Source organism: Danio rerio, chromosome 3 (genome assembly GCF_049306965.1).
Source record: "Danio rerio strain Tuebingen ecotype United States chromosome 3, GRCz12tu, whole genome shotgun sequence".
In the NCBI taxonomy this organism is placed as follows: Eukaryota; Metazoa; Chordata; class Actinopteri; order Cypriniformes; family Danionidae; genus Danio; species Danio rerio.
In genome coordinates, this window is record NC_133178.1 from 37,135,142 (window position 1) to 37,157,013 (window position 21,872).

Genomic DNA, 21,872 nt, shown 5'->3' on the forward strand with positions numbered 1-21,872 from the left:
CCAATCTCCATTCACAAACCCCCCAACTCCTCCTGCATCAAGAACACTTCCAAGTGACAGCTTAAAAGTTGATTACGCTCCTGAGTAGCATTAATAATTCAGTCCTTTTGGCTGAAACTAAAGAATAAAGGCCATTAAACATTTATATCCATTCATTAAATCTAAAAGGACGGACTCAGTTTAACTGTATAAAGTATTCATGCTCTCTAGCACCAGCCTGGGGCACCGGATCACAAAGTTGAGTTACTGGCTTTGCTGTGGTTGTGTATTGTATTAATTGTTAGTCATTAATCAGCATCTCTATGTGCAATGACATCACTCATGAGTCCCAGCTGCCTTCACTATAGAGTGGCTACAAAAACACTTTGGTTTGTAATCAGATGCATTCTTTCCTCGGGATCTAATAAGAAGTGGCAAATTGTTGTAGTTTCTGCAGCAGTACTGTACCTTTGGCCGTAATTACGCCTGATTTGAGTCTTGGGCTTAAACTGTGATTCATCCAAATGGCTCATTTTCTCATTTCATCTTCTCTGTTCTTACTAATTAAAGCTGCTCTGCTTTCATCATCGCTCCTCAAACCCGCTATTGCCATGTTAGAGGCTCGGATTTTTGCATCGGTGACTGTATTGCCTCTAACTAGCCATTTGTGTAATTTCATATTGTCATGAAATGCATCATCATGAATGCAGAGGCTTTGTCAAATATACCCTTGAGATAAAAGTGCTGGTTGTTGGAGCAGTCAGGTGTGAGAATTGGCAATACCAGTTATTTTCTTTTCACTCCCAATTCAGGGACAATTAATGCAAATGTACCAATACAAATACTTTGGGTAAGCCGAAAGGATTCTGAAAATAGCATGGGTAATTATAGTTATTGCACACTACAACCCCATTATTAATATTAAGCAGACCTAAATGGCAAATTGTAGACCATTTTTTTGGGTGCCATTCATTAATTATGGATCATTGTTTAACTGTAATTATAGGCTATGGTTAAATTAGAGCTCCAGGACAGGACTGTTATGCTGACCAAAGCTGTAATCAAAAATATATAATATGGTTATTGTCAAATATTCATATTTGAAATAAATGTGGCCTAGGGCAGCATGGTGGCACAGTGGATAGCGCTCTCGCCTCACAGCCAGAAGGTCGCTGATTTGAGCCTTGACTAGGTCAGTTGCCATTTCTGTGTGTGAAAGGAAGTGTATGGGTGTTTCCCAGCGATGGGTTGCAGCTGAAAGGGCACCCGCCATGTAAAACATGTGCTGAATAAGTTGGCGGTTCATTTCGCTGTGGCAACCCCAGATTAATAAAGGGACTAAGTCGAAAAAAAAAATGAATGAATCAAAAAAATGAATGAATCAAACAATGTAGCCCTTTTTGTACGAATTCAAGAAAACAAAATTTGATTAGTTTTCCTTCACTGATTTATTAGTTCACTGGGTAAATTGTTAAAGGTTCAGTAGAGGATTGTCTTCAGAAATCATTTGTTGTGCTGGTTGAAAGTCTCTTCACAATCCAATAGTACTGATTAATGTAAATAATCTAAATGTCTTAATATGTATTTTTATGTTCTGGGTGGGTAAGGCATAAGACAAAAAAATGTTCGTCCAATTAAAATTTGTTAGGCCGATAATTACCATAATTGTAGTATAAGCTGCCTGTCAACAAATGTATTTTTGTACATCTGCGCATCCATTCACGCAGATCCGTCATTTATGTGTGCACCCGCACCACATTCATGCACAGAGACAGTCACAGTGATAAAAATGAATCAAAATTAAATCGATATTGGAGTTACTTTTGCACGCTCGAGGAAGAATAACACCATGGCTAAGGTATTTCTGTTATACAAGCAATGTTGATTTAAAACTCTTTTAGTCGCACAAAGCTGATGTACTGTAAATTGTGTTGTTACGTGAATGGGTTACATGCACAGAAGTGTTGTTCACCAACTGAAATCTTCAGGTGAAAGATTGATTTTTACCTCTGAAATATCCAATCCCAAATCCTGCATTATGTACAATATTTAACACTGTGTCCAATCCTGTATAAGGAGGAATGGAGGCATATGCAGGACAATAATTTTGGATTAGAAGTCGAGTTTGAAAATTACAATATTTATTTTTAAATATTATTTAACCTTAAAACTGACATGGTCAGATTGACTGAACTCTTCTGAGAGTTGGCTTTAGAAGATTGATGTCTAGTAGTAATCTTTACCGACTGTCTTTCTCTCTCAACGTGTCTATAGCCGCCACCATAAATCAGCCCTTGTTATTAGCCCGGTGTTGACCTCTGTGGATCCAACTTCTTAGCCTGTCTCCGCATGTTCCTTGTGTACAGACTGAGCGCTGTGTGCTTAGATACTGAGATATTGATTTAGAGATACTTCTGTGCAATTCACAACATACACACTGATCGATTTCGAGCAGAGTGACAACGACCACATACAGCACTTCTTCATTTCATTCAGAACAGCGCTGTTTTGAAGGTTTCTTCTCCTTTTTTCTTTTTGTCTTTGTCTTTCTGTGCTCTAAGGTTGTGTTGTTTGTGTTTGTTGAAAAAAAAAAATCCTTAACTGCACATTTCAGATCGATTTAACTGTAGTGCACACCGACTGAATAAGCATTCAGTATGAATTCCAAAGTTTAACCAAAAAGCATAAAAAATATTTGTTTTATTTTTTTTGTACGGTCTCTAAGAAACACTAAATGACAGTTGGATTCTAAATGTAGTCCTGGGCTTTTTTCCCCGACTTGCGCTGCTTTCAGTGTTCTCGCTTTATAGCTTTTATTCCCCGTCCTTTTTAATACAGAGCTTCTAAAGCCTTCTCTCTGCTGTTATTGAAAATATTCTGTAAGCCAAGAAAACTGAGAATACATTGAAATTGTTTTCAGCAACACTGTTTACAGTTTAACACGTGTATCATTGAAGTGATTTCTGAATTATATGGACAGTCTTTCCACCACAAGACACTAGAGATACCTGTAGATAAATGAATTGATAAATAGATGGATAGATTTGGAAAGATTCCATAGACTAATTGGAACCTGATCTACATGATTGAGTGAATCTGTAGCTGTTAAAATAAATTTAGAATTTCTTCAAAATACCTCAAACATGTCATCACCAATAGCCTAATGGTTAAGTGTGCCAACATATAGCACCATATTGCTCTTGGTGACTCAAGTTTAATTCCCAGCTCGAGATCCTATGCCAACCTTTCCCCTCTCTCTGCTCCAAATGCTTTCCTGTCCATCCTCCACTGTCCTATCCCCATAAAAGGTGAAAAATTAAACCATAAAAATAGTAATATTTACAGTTGAAGTCATAATTAATTATTAGCCCACCTGTTAATTTTTATCCCCCAATTTCTGTTTAACGTAGAGATTTTTTCAACACATTTCGTAACGTAATAGTTTTAATAACTCACTTCTAATAACTGATTTCTTTTATCTTTGTCATGATGACAGTAAATAATATTTTTAAAATATTTTTCAAGAAACTTCTATACCACTTAAAGTGACATTTAAAGGCTTAACTAGAATAAATAGGTTAATTAGGCAGGTTAGGGTAATTAGGCAAGTTAATGTATAATGATGGTTTGTTCTGTAGACTATCAAAAAATACATAGCTTAAAGGGGCTAATAATTTTGATCTTAAAATAAATAAAAACAATTTTAAATATATATATTCGCTCAGTCACAGATCTGTTACTGTACATAAAACACAAAGCTAAAATTGTCATACATGTTTTGTTTATTCTTCACATCACATAAAACGGGCATGCGACTATGAAATATTCACTTTCATCACATAAAAAATGTTTTAAATAAAAAAATCAATATTCTTTTGAAAGAAACAAAACTGTATTTGATATTTGAAACAGCATGAGGGTAAGAACAACAAAGAGTTCATTTTTAGGTGAAGTAATCACCCAAAGAAATTTGGGTGAAGGCATTACATACCCATGGCAACCAGGATGCAATTATTTTATTTCAATGTGTAGTCACAAATACAGTATGCACACACACAAGCACATTCACACTCTCTCACACACAGCATGCTTCTGTAAGCGTCCTGGGCGAAGGCTTAAGATTAAACCGCATCAGCTGACTAGCAACATATTGCTCTGAACTTTATTCTAGAAGGAACTTTAATACTTTGAAGTTGTCCAAAGTTATGGGTCTGAAATCACCCCTCAGAGGAAAACCTAAGCTTCAAATCACTAACTCCCTTCCCCTCCTCTAAAACACACACACTCAGGTGGATAAACTAGATTTCAACAATATACCTGGAATGGTTTTTGTAGTCCTCACTACCCCTTGTATCTTACATTTGCCATTTCCTTTGTGCGCTGTGTGAGATGTGCATTCCCCTAAAAGATAGAATGCATTATAAGTTTACCTTTAAGGGTATCAAAGCTTGACACTGAGGCAAAATCTTTAACAGGGGCATCATTAGAATAGTAATGTATAATTTATGCACATTGAAAATATTTCTTTTTAAAATTCGAAGTATGGTAATTATGTTTTTTAACGATTTATTATAGGTAAATTGGGTAGGCTAAAATGTCTGGATGTGTGTATAGATGTTTCCCAGTGATGGGTTGCAATTGGATGGGGATCCGCTGCGTAAAACATATGCTGTATAAGTTGCCAGTTCATTGTGCTGTGGTGACCATTGATTAATAAAGGGAAAATAAATTTATGAATAAAAGTGTTCCAATCTCTAAACATGAATGTTAAAATGAAATAAGAATAAGTTTGCCTCACTTCCTTATTTGACAAAGAAATGTGAGTAATTGTGAAGACAGCAAGTAACAGGAAACCAATAAAGCACTCCATTCCAACTTACAACATTTTTATTTGAGGAAATAAGTGAGTAAATTAAATGTCTCCTCACTCCAGAATGGAAATGTTTCATTACTTTTTTTTATTTTATCAATAAATACGTTTACGTTTTAAATGAATCATCTGTGTCATGTCATGACCTACCTTAAATCACTCAAACTAAACCGTCATGTAACTTTTAATCATTTCAAACTAATAATAATACTTTTGTTTCATTTATAACATAATTCCTCCATGTTCTCATCAATATATATTTCTATTACATTCTTCCCTTGAACCATAATCATCTTCATATTACACTTTCTTCCAAGGAAAACGATACAGATTTGTTTGGTCGTAATGGCGTTTTTCTTTGTGTGTACCAGTGTCAATATTACAGTAAGATCCCTTGTTTAAATTCCTTCTTTTCTTCATTGCAATCAGCATCAAATACAACTGCAAAATAAATAGCTTTCCAGCCACGCAGTTGTCTTATAGTCTGTGATACCTGCAGAGCACTAACCAAGTAGCATTTGTCTTTATCTTGCTATGCTATTTCCTAAGCTGGCATTGGGTTACTTGGAAGTAATTTGCAATGATGTATGATGTAGCTTTGGGTTCTGCTGGAACAATAGGAGCTAAAAGTCTACTTGTGGAAAATATACACTACCGGTCAAAAGTTTGGGATTAGTAGGAATTTTAAATGTTCTAAAATAAGTTTCTTCTACTTACCAAGGCTGCATTTATATGATCAAATATACAATAGAAATTGTAAAATTGTGAGATGTTATTGCACTATAAGATAACTGTTCATAAGTAGTTCGTAATTTAATTGAATTTTTATTACAGTGATTTTAAAGATGAATTTTCAGCTTTATTACTCTAGTATTTAGAGCCACATGATATTAATTATTATTATTATTATTATTATTATTATTATTATTATTATTATTATTATTATTATTATTAATTATCAAAAATAATCATAATAATAGTAATAAAAGCAATAATGACTAGAGAAATAATTTCATTTGAAACCACATACAATAAGAAAGCATTTATTCAAAATAAATAAATATGTAATAAATATTTAACAATTTAACAAATATTTTTACATTTAATAAATGAACAGATGAACAGAATATTTTTCTTAAAAAGAAACATGAAAAAAATGCACGTTCTGTTTTTGAAAACCCTTTATAAGCTACTACTTTGTTTCTTTTTTTCCTGTCGCCCTTTTATTTCAGCGGTCAATGCTAAATGAATTAAGTGCGGCAGCTGAGTGGCTATTAATTAATTATGCTGATTGGATGATTGTGTGTTTATGAATTAGTTTAAAGCTGCGAATATGATGTTACACTCTTTTAATGGACATTTTAGATACAATCATTGGCAAAATGTGCCTCTTCTATTTACAGAAAGCAAGGTGACACAAAGCAGGGCGACACAGTGGCTCAGTGTTTTGCACTGTCACCTCACAGCAATACGGTCACTGGTTTGAGTCCTGGCTGGGTCAGTTGCCATTTCTTTGTCGAGTTTGCATGTTCTCTCCATGTTTTCTCTGGTGCTCCGGTTTCCCCCACAATACAAAGACATGCGCTATAGGAGAATTGAATAAACTAAACTGACTGCCATGTATGTGTGTCAATGTGAATGTATGGGTGTTTTGCAGTGCTGTGTTGCAGCTGGAAGGACATCTGCTGCATAAAAAATATTGGTTTATTCCACTGTGGTCACCACTAATTAATAAAGGGTCAAAGTCGAAGAAAAATTAATGTATGAAAGTGACACAAAAAAAAAAATAATAATAATAAAATGACCTCATTCATACCTTATATTCATTTTTATTTATAAATAATATAAATTTAATAACTCCATATTCTGAATTTTCATACAGAATGCAGTTTCATTTTTTGTAATCTGCAGAATGACATAGCATAAAATTTAGCTGTATAAGCTTAAAAATGAAGGTGTAAAGTTTTGATTTAAGCTGTTTTTTCTCTACCTAAAAACATATATGCTTAGGCCACAATGAAAAATATTTTATAGATGTATTTCCCTTAGGGATAATAAAAAAGACACCAACCAAATAATAAATATCATAATAAACTCATAATATGCTACCATATTTTCAAATATAACAATGCTGTGTTCACACCAGACGTGGAACGTGTGTCAAAGTTGCTTAATTCGCGTCACAATAGACATGGATTCGCATCATGGGCAGGGCTTCTGTCTGCCTGCTGACTCTAGCTTCATTGCTAAATGGCTAATGAGGATTTTATTGAGAGAACAGCTGTCTATGTGCTTTAGGAAGGCTGACATACACCGTAGATTTGTTTGGCGCTTTGTCTGAGTCCACTAGATCCATTCAGAGGTGCACTCAGCTCTGTGAGTTTATCAACTATACCTGGATGATGGAGGCTTTCAGCGGTGCTTCTAAATGAGCTGAGCCTAGTTTGATGAGCTGTTATTGGTGTCAGCAAGAAGATTTCGCCTCGTAACACCAACAACAGGCGCTACGTCATAATCACGCTCTTACAAGAGAAAGCTCCTGATTAGTTAACGTGGTGTGAATGTCCGCTGAAGTTTAGATTTTTCAACTCGATCGATTTTCATGAATCATGTCAAGACTGCTTAAAGCCTGATTTATACTTGAGTGTGTGTGGCGAATGTGACATCATTGCTGTGTTTGTTGAGGTTCGTTTTGGGTGCGAGTGACGTTACGGCTGGCGGAGCAGATTTTTTTTTTTTTTTTTGAGACTCGAGCAAACAGCTTTGAGTTGAATATGAAACACTTTTAAGAGATTTTGTCTGTACAACTGTACATATATCTTTATGATCCGTGATCATAGAGATAGCCAGATGATCAATAAGTCTTGGCTAGAAATTAAACAGCAGTGGGAAAGGAGGAAGGTTTTTGTTAAAAAGTTCAGAAAAACCTGAGGGAGAAGTTTGTTAAAGCCAGAAGAGGCAATGGAAAAAGTAGAGACCCAGGTACACAATTACAGAAATATGTTTTTCCATCAGTTCCATCAGTTTTAAACTGATGTATATGTTACAGTTTTGAATTTAAAACAATTTAATATTTATAAAACTAAAATTAAGGAACAAATTATTTCTTGATTGCTTGAAAGGAATATTTCAACCTATCGGTTACGATATACTGATGCTCTGTTTTTCTAGGCTTTATTGGTGATTATGGTCAGGAATGATGGACCTTTAATGCCTTTTTAGCACATAACACAGTAATGTGTGATTTTTGGAGCGGGCTAAGCATCTGTATTTTTTAGTGTGTACTAACTTTTTGCTTTTATTCTTGCTATAAAAAAACATATATATATATATATATATATATATATATATATATATATATATATATATATATATATATATATATATATATATATATATGTATATAGGTATATATTTGTAGAGCAACTCATGTTCTGTTGTCATGAAAATTTTAATACACTTTAATAAGTAGAACTGTCCGAGATGTAAACAAAAGCAAGTGATGCATCAAAGTTTGATAAAAAAATTTGAATGGTTATAAAAATCCTAAAAAAATCATTTAAATAATTTATAAAAAAAAGACAAATTATTTTAAAAATATTAAACGATATTAATGATGTCACGTAGTTCTGGAGACTTTTTTACTGTCTGACGTTACGGTCAGTTTCTTTTGACTGCCCCTGTCATTTTAAAGAATATCACAACAGCAAACATGGCGAGTATAAAAGCCTCATCTGTTTCATGTCGCAGCATAACACATTACCTATTAGCTTAATCATCATTTGATTTAGACCAGGGGTCACCAATCTCGGTCCTGGAGGGCCGGTGACCCTGCAGGGTTTAGCTCCAACTTGCCTCAACACACCTGCTTGGATGTATAACAAGTAAGACCTTGATTAGCTTGTTCAGGTGTATTTGATTAGGGTTGGAGCTAAAATCTGCAGGACACCGGCCCTCCAGGAACAAGTTAGGTGACCACTGATTTAGACTTTGACTGAAATTGCCATTAAAAGTTTTTTTTTTTTCCCAATGTCATCAGAGGAACACATTTTTCATCAACCTGAGTTTGGATTCTCCCAGGGTTGTTCTTTGGTCTACTGACTCTCTTTGTCATGGAAGAGCCGTTATAACTCACAGCTCACCTTGAAATTGCTTGTGAAATAGCATCAGATCGAGCTGACATCCTAATAAGAAGATTGTGAGGCAGCAATCAAAGAATTGTTCGCTCGTATATAACTCTGACAGGCCAGGAAACTGTTGTGTAACTGATTTGATGGGAAATGCAGAGGAGGAGGGAAATGTCTCTGTGGTGAAGATAAACACTAGGCGTCCCCTGCCTATCACTCACATCACTGTCCCGTCAGAGAAGATGCCAGCAATCGATATTACCGCAAGGGTCATATGTCAGCACCCTCGATTCTACCCTGAGGATCTGAGAATCTGATAAAGCTCTTCTCTTTATCTCATGTGCTCCACTCTGTTTAGAAAAAGTGCTTCTGTTGCTCTCGGATTCTGTTTGGAGTCTAAGAGCCCGGGGCCATTTCAATAGCTGTGAAATATACTGCACATTAAGTGTGGTTGAATCTTCATGTTTTTAATCTCATGAGAACTTATATGAGAACATTTCTACTCTGTTAATAATTTCCTGTAGATTTAACAGTAACTTACTGGCAATTTAGTGACTTACTGTAAATCAAATTGCAGCAAAATACTGTGTTTACAGCACCATTTATCGAACTGTATATGCATTAACAGTATTATATAAATCAGTCATTAGCTTTCACACAGTGATACTGGTAAATATCTGGAAAATTTCTGGAACGACTTTACCAGTAAATTCAAAAAAGTGCTGTTCACACAAGGAAGAACGCTCCGGAATATTTCAGAAAAAGATTATTCACACATTCATTCCAAAATACTGGTAAATTCTGACATTATTAACCTAATATTTTAACTAAACGGCTGAGCTTGTATTTGTAAACAAACAAGGGACTTGGCTTTTGTTGATTGTTTCACTTTTATTTAAAGCTTATTTGTCTAAGAGACATCCAAAAACAGAAGCACGGACAACAGCTAAATGTTTACACATTTGACTACATTAAAAAAATTCTATGGATTGATACGTATTGTGAACAACTTTAATGAAAACTTTTGATGATCCATTTCCTTTGTTTCCTTTTGCAAACCAGCTATTCTGCTGTTAGCATAAAGCTGTGTAGAGCTGCAGTTATATCATGCAACATAATGATTGACAGGTCACTGAACCAATGACAGCGAACAGAGTGCAGTAAATCAACAACATCTCCGATAGATGAAAAAAACAACACCATTTGTCGAAAGAATCATGCAGCCATTGGCTAAATTCTCTATCAGTCAACTAGGAAGCAAGTGACTGACAGATAGCATATGCAGAACGCCAACACACTCGACTGTTTTGTTTAAATTTTATTAACCATAACTTTGACTTTTTATTCAGTTTGTGGGCTTATTTTTTTTTTTGTAACACTGTAAGCTATGACCTTGTCTTGCTTTTTACTTCAAATTTACTATTTAAATATATGTACTATTTTTGCACGTAAGTACTGCAGTGGTAGAAAGAGTACCATTACTTGCCTAAAAATGTAGTGCAAGTAGAGTAAAAGTTACTGTTGTAAATATTACTCTGAGTTGTGAGTATTACTCTGTAAAAAGCTGTTCAACGTACATGTAATTTGTGTATGTGTGTGTAAACGTAACATTCTGTAGTGCATTTTGCCCAGCAGGCACGCAACGTCACAAGACATTAATATTAGGTTAGATTTAGGTTATGATGTCAAATGACCAAAATTTAACGTCTAGCCAGAGTCTAAGGATTATGTTATTTTGACGTTCAATAACGACAACCATTGACCTTGATATTTGGTTGGTTTTAGGTTCTTAGAAAGAGACCAAAATCCAACACAGAGCCAACATCTTAAACCAACATCATATTGACATCAAATACTGACATTTATTCCTCAGGTATGGCAACTAAAATCCAACGTCTGATAGACGTCATAGTGGTAATGTCCACACAACTTCAAACTAGCTTCATCAGTCAGTGATATTTTATTGGTTTTAGGTTGGCCGTTGGACATTGACGTTGGCCTGACATTGCTCTGACATCAACCCAATTTTAATTTCCCCAAAAAAATACAACACCCATGACGTTAAAAAAAATCAAGCTGATGTCATGTTGATGTCTTGGCCATTTCGGTCAGCATACAGTAAACATCTGTCATCTTCTGATCAGTGACATGCATCTAAACAGTCTCTGGGTCAATACTTGTAAAGACTTCTGACATCTTCTTGGACACTTTTTATGCTTTCAAACAGTTTGCTGCAATTATAAAGTGTCCGTGTCTTGAGGTAGTTCGTTATAATGGAATATCTGGAAGAAACAGTGACATAAACAAATAAAAAGCCATTCATAATTCAACACTACTGTGTCGGTGGACTAAATGTGCTTGATGGGATATTGTTTTGAGGACTGATACCTTTTCAAATAAATTGTGATGTATAGCAATGAATGTATGTGTTTCTAGTTAAATTGATGATATGTACTCCATATCTAATAAGTGTTTTCCTTTTAACTTACACAAATTAAGCAAATACATTCTTTATAAGCTTCCCATTAAAAAAAAAAAAAAAAAAAAAAAAAACTACCTACAATGGCTGCTTAAGGGTTGCAGCTTTAGACTGATGTATAGTTTTCAAGATTACTCCTGTGCGTTTTGATGTAATCTATTCATAAACATATGCAAAAACAGTGCCCTAGTACACTCATGTCCTGATGCTGGCTAAGAAATTGGTGTGTCAGAGAGACAGAAAATGTTAATTAATCATTTGCATGTTTCCTCACTCTTACCATTTTTTATTATGCTTTGTAACTTTTGTTAAAAAAAACAACTTTAAAACACAGTGGCTTTAATTGGTTTTAATTACCTTTTAAATGTTTCAGGTCATCAATGTTTTCCTATTATTCAATAAGGACTCATTAAAACTAATCCAAAAGTGACAGTAAAGGCATTTATAGTGCTACAAAAAGATTTCTGTTGCTCTTTGGAACTTTTATTTCATTAGAGAACACTGATTAAGAAGTCTTGCGGTTTCTGCAACAATAAGAAGTGTTTTTAACATTGATTTAGTGTATTTGGTTTTATCGTGAAGCACATTTCTGCAGCCCTAAGTGCTGTACAAAGCAATCAAAAACCAAACACAAACATTAAAACAGACAGCAAAAAAAGAGCAATATTTAGTCCTCTCCTGAAGCTCACTCAAACACTAAGATGTTAAAATGCTTCTTTAAAGCCATTTAAATGGATGGAGAGCACTAAGTCCTGTTATCGCATGATTGCCTTTTGACTTGAGTCTGATTTCTAGTTATTTTCTGGCTGGTGCAGAATAACAAGATCTGACACATATGAAAGCCAAATCATTAACATTTTAAAAAATGTTAATAGGGCTTTAAAGTGAATCTGGGAGTCAGTGCTAAAAGCAACATCAGCTTCACTATTTCTACTACTTATGCATGTTTCTTGATCACCAAACCAGCAATTAGAGTTTAATTTAATATACATTTACAGTATTTTAAATAAACAAACTGTACACCTTGAAATAAACAGTTGAGTAAGTTAAAATACAATATGTTCTTGGCTTTATTTCCATTGTAGTATAAAACAAAAACAGTATTTCCTAATTATCATCACCCACCATGCAAGCTAAGTAGCATCATCAAACAACCCTCTTTTAACCAAAAAGGCCTTTATTTATTTTATTGATTTTGTTCATTTATTTCACATAATAAATGTAGTAATGTTTGGGAAAATAAGAGGTTGATTTTAACATCATCACAATTTATTATTTCAATGATGATTATTATTATTTATTATCATTATTATTATTATTATTATTAATATTATTTTTAACCATAATTCACTCTGGTAATATACACATTTAGCAGAAAAGTTCACCTAAAAATAAATGTGATTTTTGTACTATGAACATGTTAGTCTTAAGGTTATCTATAGCTAGTTTGCTCAAACCAGGGGCAGAATTCCTTGAATCATGGGGCTCCAAATTGCACACTTTAAACTCCTTTGTTTCAAAGGGCCCTTCGAGAGGCCTGTTTTGAGCACTTGAGTTTGCAATGACACTTCAATATGGCGGCCATGATTGTTTTCATTACAAAGTGCCCTTCAGAGAAGCCTTGCATGATGCTGGAAAAAAAGTCACATTGCAAAATTTACCTTTTTTTATATATTGCAATATGAAAAATATGAAATATTTTGATAGAAAATATATATTTAGGGTGGATCCATGGATTTTGCTGTAAAAATCTGTTTTATATTTTTTGATAAGTCGTTATAGTAGTCAGAAACATATTGAATAACCAAATGTAAAAATAAACAACAATACTATACAGTCTTTAGTGTATAAATTAACAACAATTAATCTTTCATAAAGTGAAATGCTATCATTTCTTGCACCTGCATGCTTTAAAAACACTTGTTAACAAAGTTACAGAAAAAAAATCATCCAAATTATGAGTCGCAAATCCACAATAGCTAAAGTTTGCAATTAGCCTGCAAATTACTAGATTGTTTCTTGACATTGTGAATCCTACAATGTGACTCTTGTGCACATGGCAGTGTTGATGCTGAAACTATAAATAATTTCAACCCTACTTCAGAGGGCTCCTGTTCATCCTGTTTGGAACACACCATATATACATCAACACATATTCAGAGTCTGCACCTCTTGAAGAATGCTGACTTCAATTGTGTTTGTATTTATAACTTTTGTATCATCAGATATTAGAGTAAACAGAAACACAATGCTTACATTCACATTTCTTTAAAAGCTTCTTGTCATCATCAGTGCACAATGAATCTCGGGATGTCAAATGCTGCCAAGGATCCATTTGGTTGTATCCTTAATTTCTCAGGAAACGAATAATGCATTTGGAGTATAACCTTTGAAGGTTTCTTTGAATTGAAACAGTCTTCGCCGTGACACTGACACTGTCTGACTTTAAATGGAACCTTCAAAGGATGAAGGATCTGAATTGAGATACAGGCATTGAATATGGCTACATATTTTAAGGAATTTTACTAGTGGTGGGTAAAATATTCTAAATTTTTACTCGAGTAAAAGTACAAGGGTTTTAGTAAATTTACTCAAAATTTAAAATAACAATATTAAAATAAAAAGTATCAGATTGAAAAACTACTCAAGTAGCTTTTAATTACTTTTGGTCTGATTGAAAGCAAATTATCATTAACGGTTCAAATATGCATTTTTTTGACACTTAGTGCAGCTTGTTTTTTTTTTTTTTTCAGGTTGAAGCTAGAATACTTGCATGTTTTGAGGTCACACACAAGATGCATTGCATTATGGAACTAATATTTTTGATGTCTTGTATTGAAAACATAGACTGAACTTGAAGCCATGGGGAATTTGCCCACAATAACTCCTACATATTCCTCGACTTCAGCCATAATCTTCCAACTGCAGGTGTGTGTGGTAAACGAAAGTAGGGGATGCATCCCGATAACAGCCTTGTGTGCGAGACTTGCTCATATGAATTAAAAAAAGATAACATTAAATATACATTGCCATTTGACTGTAACAGAGTAACACTATCAAATGCAGCTAAGTAAAACTTTTCTTAGCTAATAATTTACTTGAGTAAAAGTAGCACCCTATTCCAAAAGAACAATTTATCTGAACAATTTACTCAAACACTCTAAAAAATTATTTTTTTTGCTTGTTCAAAATATTTATAATGAGCTGAATCAAAACAATTCTTAATGTTTTTTGTGGGATAACTTAATTGTTTAATGTATACTCAACTTAAAAAAAAAAAAAAGCAATTGTTAACTTAATTGATTTGTGTTAAGACAACATGAATGAATTGTGTGGAACCCTGCATTTTTACAGTAAATGCAAGTGAATGTAATTGGTTAATACCCCTCTGCGTTTCAGGTCACATTTCAAATGTACATTTTAGGCCTGAAGCGTGTATTTTGGAACAAAAAAGTAGTATATAATGATACACTGCAAAAAATGGCATGACAACAAATGTCATGACTACAAATGTTCTTATGTTACTTTCACTTATTGTAATAAGCTAATCTGGTTTCTACTGTTTTTTTTTAAGTTACGCAAACTCAAAAAATATTTTGCTGCTTATTGAAATTACTTATACAGATGTGGCCTTTAGAAATGCACGTCTCATGAAACAGAATGCCATGACTAACTGCGGTTAGCTGCAGCACTCTCTGACTCAGAATTCTCTGACTCAGGAAATACATTACCAGTATGGGGCAGTCAAGCCTTATTCTCGGTAGTGGCCAGTTCTGAAGGCGGAGGAACCAACGTCAACAGATAGCTGTTTCTCTAGAGAAGGTGAAGGTGTTTTCGTTATGTTTTGTTTTATAAATGCTAAAATCTTATACAATGCTGTGCCCGGGATAATTGTGTTTATTGTTTTCTGAAAAGAAAAATAGTTTCACTTTAGACACAGTATTGCCGACTCGACACAGCCATGGCTTTAATATTGCGTTTTAGACTGGTCTACATACAAAACTTTTCACAGAGCTCAGTTAAATGTTCTTAGATTAATTATCAATCAACTGTTAAAGCCAAAACCAATATATCTATATAAAATTAGTTGAAAAAAAATCTTAATTTTTTTAGGGGGAAAACTTAACTGTTTATATTCAATTGACTTAAAATCGTAAAAACAATTAAGTCAACTTAATCAATTTGTGTTGGGACAACATGAATCAATTGTGCTGAGCCAACATTTTTTACGCTAAAGATTACCTTCATATTTTTAATCAGTTTGCTTGATATAACTTGCGATGACTAGAAAAGTTAATTTGATTTAACAGAAAAATATTTTTTGACAGTGTACACAGCAAAATATGGGGACCCAAAACAACTCTATGGGTGTTAATTTCAACACTTTGAAAGTGTCTCATGGGGTCCACTCAAAACAGACTTAAATCAACACTTTCAAAAGGGTTGGCACATTGACACCGAAGTAAGGGTTAATTTTAACTCTGGGCAGAGTTAAAAAATGTAACTATATTTAACACCGCCTGGTGTAATATATTATTTTATTCAACTCTCTTGAGTGTAAATATGGTAAAAAACTCAAATAGACTGTAAATTACTAAAGAAAAAACATTTTATTTGAAAACATTCACCACTTCAACAATTCATTCAGTTTTTAAAATGCAACAATGTCAAATATGCTTTAAATGTTTTATTAGTACAGACAGTATCAACAAAATATGTATGACCAGTGCTCAAAAAGGCTGTTTTAGTCCTTTGGTCCAAACTTGATGTTTCATCAGTTTTCTTCTGAACGCATAGTTTTCTTCTGAAATTACATTTTAAACAACTTGGCGTGCAAATCTTTCACTTCTGGTGTTTCCTTGGACCTCCATATCAAACACAGCAGTTTAAATGAAGGTATAAATGCTGGAAACTTGTGTGAAAACAAACTGGAGCTAGGAAATCTCATCAAGCATGTCCTGTAAATGAAGTGCTTCCCAGCCACAGGATGACCTTTTTATCCATGACGATGTAGTAGCTGCTGATCGCTCGTCTGGTGGTTCCTGATGCACGGATATAGGGTGATGCTCTTCTAAGAACTCTTCAAGACTCCAGCATGACTAAGAAAAATGTTTGAAAACAAATTGCAATCAAATTCTATGATATATTTAAAAGAACATTTAAAGTAAATAAAACATTCAAGAAATCTAAACTCACCTTTTGAAAATCTTCATGATGATCCACAACTTGACTCTCCCAGCTGGTTGAGGTGACAGGATATGGAAAAGTAGAAAAAACACATACATCACTGTTGGATCTCCAAAAACAATTAGGTTAACCACTATGATTAGAACTGGAAAAACAGGCAGCTGTCTGTCCAGAATCCTGAATTTAACACAACACTTGGAGCAAAATTTAGAGGAGCTTAAAATCTTTTATATCATTTAGTGATGCTGACTTCCCCAAAATATTGGCCACAGTGTAAAAAATATTCATAAACTTACAGTTTTCTGTAAGCGTGTGCGTGTGTGTGTGTGTGTGTGCGTGTTTCTTTACCAGATTCAACTTGTTGGGCCCTTTCAGGACCAGTATTGACGCCACCTTTCCTGGAGTCTAGCAGATGTTTCAGGTCCAAATATAATCTTAACTATTAGGATTTTATTTATAGTAGTTTATTAGATAGTTTATTGTGAAACAAATACAGAACTTTATTAAACATACCTTCATTATTATCACAACATATGACCAAGAAGGTGTGCTTGGTCATTTCACCAACTCTGGAAATACACCATCCGTCTCTAATCAGCCACCGTCACAGGGTCTTGTGTTATTGTATAGAGAACTGTGGCTGTTAAAAAACAACAAAACATTAGTATCTAACACATATGCATAACCTTCAGATAAAAAAAGAGAGATAAACATCACAAAGTATGCCTCACACTTTTTCAGATATATTTTGATTCAGATGTTGATTATTGATAATAAATCTACAAATCAAACCTGTATCATCATTAGGCTGCTCAAATATGAATCAGTTGATTAATTTTACAGACAGGTGGCTGTTTACAACGCACTAAATTGTCTTTAATAAAAAGGAAATGTTGTGTACAGTACATGCTAAGTTTAGCCTAGTTTTAAGCACAATATCATGCGGGAGAAAAAGCTTGACTAAGATGTTCCTGACTACAGAAACAGCCTAACTTACTAACGTCAGACATCCCGAGTTGGGAAAAGTCATTTTCGGGGGATACAGAGTTGATTTGCGGGAGGTAGCGGGAGAGATGAGTACCTGAAGAGCGGTGGGGTGACTTGCGCGCGACGTACCTGAAGAGCGGTGGGGGTGACTTGCGCGCGACGTACCTGAAGAGCTGGGAGGGATGCGGTGGAGAGGGGTGTGCAAAGTGTTTAATGACCGGGCGGGAGACGCGCGATTTCTGGGAGATTATCATTCATTTGCGGGCATCTACTTAGGCATCTGGGAGTCTCTGTGCATTTGCGGGATAACGTTAACGTTAGTCCCGCAACTTCCGGGAGACTTCTGTAACGTCAAATGTCTGAGAAAGTGCAAACGCGGTCATTTAAAGACATTAATGTTAACATTCCGACTTTAATGGTTGTCAACACTTAATATAATTCAAGCGTACGTTATCACGCGACTCTATGGACTAACTGTATATGGACGGCCACGAATGAACCAGTTTAAAAGGGCTGCGGTGTTTAAAATAACCAAATTAACATACACGGATAACAAACAATCATATGTTTTAGTCAGGAAGCCTTTTACAAGTAAGCATATGTTCATTTACTCACCAGATATGTTTTAGAAACTCTCCAGAGCTTATGGAAACCGTCCTGTGTTGCCGTTAGCATCCGGGCAGAGTAGGCTAGGCTGCTCCGGGAATTCCCTCGCTAGTTTGCTTCGAATTAAAGGAGAAGTGTCGATTTTATTTTACAGATGGGTAACAACGCACAAAATGGCATTAAGCGTGACAGAAATGTGTTGAACATGTACATTTGATGTTTTTATGCACTATGTATGCGTGAGCACATATAAAAACATTCTTGAAAAGAAGTCGATAGTAATGCAGTTAAGCTAGATACACAAACGACCATGAATGAACCGCAGAAGATTAAAATTGTCACTACATTCTAAAGTTATTAACTTAACAATATGTTTACAACTGTATTTCCTTAAAGAAAGTCAGTAAAATACCAACATTTAGGTAGTTTGACTCACCAGTTGCTGTTCTAAACTTCAGATGGAAAATGGCGTCTGGAAAATTCATCAGTGACTGGGGCTGCATGAATTCCCGGATGTTGGAAATAACACCACCAAGTGTAAAAAAGATAACTCCTTGATTTCGCACTGAATAAAATCAATTCTAACTCTTATTATATTCATTTATCAAAATCTAACTCTTTAACGTCAACACTTTACTCTGAAATGCTTCAACACCGAGAATTTAACTCTGATGAATTTGCTGTGTAGTTTTGAAAAGGCTGACAACGTGTACCTTTTATTTCTATACTGTGATTTTATTCTTCATGACACTCTCGTTCTATGTTTGCAATGCTCCACTTTAATACCTGTGTTTCAGCATAGACATTTCCATATGTTTACCTTTGCCTCTATGCCACAGTTGCATCATCCGTTACCAGCATCATCTGAGATCAGTGCTGTCACAGGAGAGGGCGAACGCCATGCCTCTGATGTAGCACTTAAACTCACTGGCTTTACTGTGTGCATGCAAATATATGCGTTTGAAGTGTCAATAATCACTGCTTGCATGAAAACACCACACTAGCTGCACATAGAGACTGAGGCTTTGGATAAACCATGTCTATAAAGCAGGCTCATAGGCTTCACTAGAGTGCTGCTCAAGCTTAATCAATTTACAGCCTATGGCAGCGCTGACAGGAGTGTATTCATCCTGTCACTTGAACATAAAACTGTATTTATGATGCCAGATGTTTTCAGTTTACACTGTTAATCATTCTGTTCTAAAGCAAATTGAGTCAGAAGTCTGTCTTCTGCAACATAACCAGTGTTGTGCTAGTTACTGAAAAATAGTACAGTTACAGTTACAAGCTACTTCATTAAAAAAGTAACTCAATTACTTTATTGGCTACTTACACCAAAAAGTAATGGATTACTGTTAAAAGTATTTTTTGAGTTAGAGAAAAAAGAACATTTTTAATACTCCTATTAATGCCCCTATAACGTCACATGAGTGGTGCATGGAAAATATACTGTTGATCAACTTCACATTTTTAAATCATTTGCATTTTCACAACTAAAACACAAGAAAGACTTAATAAGAAATCATATTTAAACACTAATTTATTTATGTCAGACTAGCAGCACAAAAATAAAAGAATGAACGTGATAAACCAGCTGAATAATATATTCAGAAACAAAAAAGCAAAAACTTTTGTTTCAGCATCATACAAGTTATTTTTTTTAACCCTTTACCCATGTTCTTTCACAGCTTGAGTATGAAAAATAGCAACAATATACAACAAACACAAAGCCTTTACGAAATAAATAAATGTAAGTTATCTGAAATATCATTCAGAATTAGATTGGTTAAACTCAGCTCCAGAAAATGCTATTATAGACACCCATCAATTATACAGCTGCTCAAAAATGAAATCTATGAGCAGTTTTTAAACTAATCACCAATTAAACGTGGTATGTCAACAACTAAAGGTAAGCTGTGTATATTCAAAGTGCAAAATCTGCTGTTGTATACAGCTATAAAAATGTGTAAAACTATAAAAAATAAACCACAGCATTTTTTTTTCTGAGCAATACAACACTATACATTTAAATAACTTGCTCTGAAATACAGTTGAAGTCCAAATTATTAGCCCCCCTTTGATTTTGTTTTTTTGTTTTGAAATATTTCCCAAATGATACAGAGCAAGGAAATTTTCACAGTATGTCTGATAATATTTTTTTTTCTTCTGGAGAAAGTCTTGTTTGTTATATTTCGGCTAGAATAAAAGCAGTTTGAAAATTGAAATATTTATAAATACATTATAAATAAATAAACTAAAATATATAAATGAATTATTTCATACGTATCAACTGCCATGTAAGTTAATCCTGTACGACTTGTTTTCTTCTGTGGAATAAACTAACAAATAAATCTATTTTGAAATGCTGCAGTGTTTGTGTCCACACAGTGGTCGTCAATGGAGACCAAAAGTTATTTTGTTAGCTGTGCTTTTCAATATATCCTCTTTTATGTTCTGCAGAGGAAAAATGATGCAGATTTCTAAACATGAAGGGCAAGTAAATGATCTATTTATAACTTCATCCAGCTATTAGAAACTTTCCTGAGTAATGTTCGGAAGTTTAATGTATGTTTCTGATCCTGATTTTACACATTATTTTCAAATAGTCTGTTTACAAATGACTAATTAACACAAATAAATCAGTGATTTACTTTGAATAGATTTATTTGGACTGGCCACCAAAATTACATACAATTTTTTATAGACTGCACAGAACACTTTATTCTATTTTGTTTTACTTTATTGCTTTTTTACTATTTTATTTCATTTTATTTTATTTTATTGCTTGTTTGCGTCTATACTATTTTTTTATTTATTATTTTATTTTATTGCTTCTTTACTATTTTATTTTATATTATTTTATTTTATTGCTTGTTTTACTTACTATTTTTCATTCATTCATTCATTTTCTTGTCGGCTTAGTCCTTTTATTAATCCGGGGTCGCCACAGCGGAATGAACCGCCAACTTATCCAGCAAGTTTTTTACGCAGCGGATGCCCTTCCAGTCGCAACCCATCTCTAGGAAACATCCACACACACATTCACACACACACTCATACACTACGGGCAATTCACAGTCATTCAATCTTAGGACTGTGGGGGAAACCGGAGCACCCGGAGGAAACCCATGCGAACGCAGGGAGAACATGCAAACTCCACACAGAAACGCCAACTGAGCCGAGGTTCGAACCAGCGACCTTCTTGCTGTGAAGCAACAGCACTACCTACTGTGTCACTGCCTTGCCTTAGTTACTATTTTATTGTAAAATATTATTTTCAAATTCTTTAATATTTTATTTTATTTTATTACTTGTTTGTTTTTTACTATTTTATTTGATTGCTTTGTACAAATTTATTCTGTTGTATTCTATTACTTTTTTTAACCATTTTATTTTATTTTATTGTATTTTAATTTATTTTGTTTTATTACTTGTTTATTTTTTTTACTATTTTATTTTATTATTTTATTTTATGTCATTTTATTTTATTTTATTGCTTGTTTGCTTCTTTACTATTTTATTTTATTTTATTACTTGTTTGCTTCTTTACTATTTTATTTTATTTTATTGTAAATCTTCTTTTCTATTTTTTTATTTTATTACTTGTTTGTTTCTTTAATATTTAATTTTATTGCTT

The 21,872-nt window shown here is 34.0% G+C and overlaps 1 protein-coding gene and 1 long non-coding RNA gene across 6 annotated transcripts in view; one reads left to right on the plus strand and one right to left on the minus strand.

Annotated features, from left to right (window-relative positions):
* The window catches only part of asic2 (acid-sensing (proton-gated) ion channel 2), an 814,368-nt gene that overhangs the window by 449,390 nt on the left and 343,106 nt on the right, over nucleotides 1-21,872 (plus strand).
* On the minus strand, nucleotides 16,130-18,709 carry LOC137490685 (uncharacterized). 2 transcript variants are annotated; one of them, XR_012401128.1, is made up of 6 exons: nucleotides 18,672-18,709; nucleotides 18,245-18,351; nucleotides 17,156-17,282; nucleotides 16,991-17,076; nucleotides 16,652-16,694; nucleotides 16,130-16,554 (listed from the first exon to the last, which is right to left on the minus strand). It is a non-coding gene; the product is annotated as an uncharacterized lncRNA (long non-coding RNA). The 2 variants fall into 2 exon arrangements; XR_012401127.1 differs by having other exon boundaries at nucleotides 16,991-17,081.